Raw genomic sequence first — 3,617 nt, 5'->3', positions numbered from 1 at the left:
CATCCTTGTTCTACACAGACCAACAAAGAAAACCACAACAGTTTTTTCCTCTTCGGTATTCCATTGCTCTTTCAAAGATTTACTTTCTTTTTTACTTTTGTCTTTTACAGGACCAGCGGAATTAGCTAGAGGGGTTTTCTGTTCTTTCCTATCTTATATAATTAAGGTTGGATATTTGTCTTAGGATCTTCCCCTCTTATATTGACCAGAAAAAAAATAAAAGAGACTGTATTTCTTCATTGTTTAATCAAATCTCCAGTGATATGTAATCTCATCCTTTTATCTCTCACATTCTTATGTTCCAACTTATCTGGCATGTTCTCTAATTTCACATCTAATCTTCTATGAATCACAAGAAAAGTCTGAATTCTTCTAAAAGATGATCCTCTTGTCAATGTGATTATTTCTAGATAGCTTATATAAGTTTAGACTCAAACTGATTCATTACATCTTTTTCTCATCCCCCCGCCCCTCCATTTGTATTTCTTTCCCCCTTATTTTTGATTTCTCTATAAATCCTTAATAATACAATTTTAATATTATCAAATTGAAGGTTTTTATTATTGGTCCTGCCATCTGTATGAGTTATCTTTCTAGAAGCCTTGTAATTTAATGTGAATATTTCCTCCATTTAAATTAAAAGGAGTAATTTATGTAGCATTTTGCACATAGTAAGATCTCAGTAAATGTTATCTATTATTATAAATGCTTCTGTTACTACACTTACTATATCTAGTTTAAAGCAAATCATATGCCTTTTTCTCCCTATTGAATTTATAACATTAAGCTATATAATGAACCATTTAGACAATATGAGCACACATATTAGAAATTAAACACAATTTTTCTTTGTAAATTTTCTGGCGATTGAAATGAACTATTATTGTTATTTTTAGAAATGCCTTGGTGATTGATAATAGTGCAAAACTAGAGTCACTCCCTCATTATTTAAGCTTTACATTTTTTTGCATGTGTTCATACAGCAAATTTATATGTTCACAAAGCTGCTCTTTAGGGTATTATTACACATTTACTGTCGTATTGTTAGTAAATTTTTTATAAATGCATATATACCATATTTTCTTGCATTAGTTTCCTAGATATCAATGACCTTTTTAAAATCTTTTAGTTCTTCACTTTAATTATTTACCATCAGAACAAATAGATGTTTTCTTTAGTGAATGGTTTATATTTAACTCCCCACCTTGCAGTCTTCTATATTGCTCAAACTTTCTTATTAGTAGTTCATAACTCTTACTCTTTTCAGATCATAGTATCAATATCATTTGTTTTGCAAAAAGTTTTCTTCTTATATACAACTTGGTGTTTTACCTACTCTGTGGACTTCAAATCTTTCAAAACATATTTGTGAAATAGGTGCTCCTCCTTCTCTCCCTCACTCTCTCCCTTCCTAAAAATATACACGCAGACACAGAAATACACATTGTATTTGGTGATGAGCTCTGATATGGGTTGAATTGTCGCCTAGCCTCCTTTCTACCGCCTCACTAAAAAAGAAAGATGTTGAAGTGCTAATCTCTAAGACCTTAGAATGTGACCTTATTTGGAGATGGGGTCTTTACAGAGTGCTCGAATTAAAATGAAGTCATTAAGTTGGGCCTTAACCATTATATCTAGTGTTTTTATATAAAGGAGAAATTTGGATGCAGAGACAGTGTGCATAAAGAGAAAATGATGTGAAGAGACACAGAGAAATGATGGTCATCTACAAGCCAAGGAAAGAGGGCTGGAATAGGTCTATTCCTCACAGCCCTTAGAAGGAATCAATCCAGACACCTTAATTTCAAACTTCTAGCCTCTAGAACTGTGAGATCATATATTTCTGCTACAAACAATCCAGTTTGTGGTATTTTGTTATGGCAGCCCCACAAAACTAACACAAGGCACAATACAAATTTAAGAAAAGAAGAAACTGGCTAATTAGATCATTGCTTTGATACTTAGATATCCATACCTCGTCTTTTTCACTTCTGATAAAGAAAACTTAATTTTTACTTGCTAAAGCATTTATGTTCCTAGAATAAACTTTTAAAACTTGTTTTATATAACCATGATGTAGTGCCTGGAGACCCACATTTGACTGAAAAGAGCAACCAGAGCCATGTATAAGACATGAGAAACAAGGCTCACTTGTAACCTGTAAGTAGACCTCTCTTCCATCAGCTGTCATTAAGAAATGCAGTTGGTCTTAGATTCTCTCTCTCTCACTTGTTGGGAGGGGTGGGGCAGCGGGAAGAAAAAGGGTGTGGAGAGTGGGGTGTAAATAAGGCAGGCAGAAGCTCCAGAGGGTGAAGATAAGCGCTTCACCAAAGAAAAATAGATGAACCTGGTTGGTACACATAGCTTCCCCAGACCCACCCACCTACCCACCCTTTCCCGAGCTCTGTGCTCTGACAGTGGCGGTTGATGGCGAGTGGTGTGGAAGGGGCAGCTCCAGCAGCGGCTGCTTTGGGGGGAGAAACAAAATCTGCAGATAGGAATCGGAGCAGGGTGACTTCATCTTCAAGAGGGTGAGCTTTTCTGACCTCTCTGGCTAGCTCCGCTCCAGCCACGACCGGCTTGCGGCGGGGTCGCGAAGCGCCGGCTGGACCCGCCCCGAGCTCCATGGTTTGCCCAGCCCCACGAGATGGTGACTCTGGGCGCCGAGGTTGGCGCCCCGCGAGCCCGCCGCTCGCAGAATGAAGTCAGGGAGCGCGGCCGGCGGCGGGAGGGGACTGTCTCCGCGACCCCAGCTCCCGGAGAAGCCGCCCAACCGCCTGAACACGGAAAAGGCCAACAAGTAGTTTCTCGTTGAAGATGGGCGGCTCGGCTGGGTGTCAGGACCCAGTCCAGCTGTCCGGAAAGCCTCGTCCACGCGGAAACCAAAGCAAAACCACTTTTGTCTCGGTCTTGTTAAGGTATCTGGGGGCAGGAGCGAAAGGGGGTGGTTTGCTGGGAAGGGCATGCTGACCCTGCAAGCGGGCACCCTCCCTCCCCACTCTGTTCCGTGGAGGTGAATTTTTTTTTTTTTTTTTTTTTTGAAACCTTGGGGAGAGGTAGTGGGAGACTGGAAACAAGAACGCCGTCAGCCAGGACTTCCAGCTCAGGGATCCAGGGGGTGTGCCTTCAGCAGCTTTTTTCCGGGGCCTCGCCCCTCCTAGAAAGCAACCCCCACCCCCTCATACCCGAGGGGTTTGTTTTTCTTGAAAAAGGGGGGAGGATGGGGTGGGATGCATTTATCACTTTTATTCTCAAAAATGGATCCTAGTTAGTCTTTTCCTTTCTCAAGTAATAATAATAATTAGCAACAACAACAACAACAACGTGAAAAGGAAATCGGATCGGGAAATTGGTCAGAGGTCTCCTTGGTGAAAGGCAACAGCAGGGAGATTTTTTGCTCTGACTTCTGCGTTGTCTTTTGCCTGGTCCGTGAGGGAGAGGAGAGGTGAACCGAGAACGGGTCGCTCAGAGGGCATGCCCTGAGTGCCAGGGAGCAGCGGGCTGTCCGGGGTTGACCGAGGGTACGCGTGTAATGAGGGCTCTCGGCCGAGTTCCGGGGGGCTCTCTCCCAATACCTCCAAGTTGCACAGAGGAGAGAACTCCCTCCTTAAGGGAAT

Source organism: Pteropus vampyrus, unplaced genomic scaffold, assembly GCF_000151845.1.
Source record: "Pteropus vampyrus isolate Shadow unplaced genomic scaffold, Pvam_2.0 Scaffold9, whole genome shotgun sequence".
Lineage (NCBI taxonomy): Eukaryota > Metazoa > Chordata > Mammalia > Chiroptera > Pteropodidae > Pteropus > Pteropus vampyrus.
Note: the sequence above shows the minus strand (reverse complement) of the source record.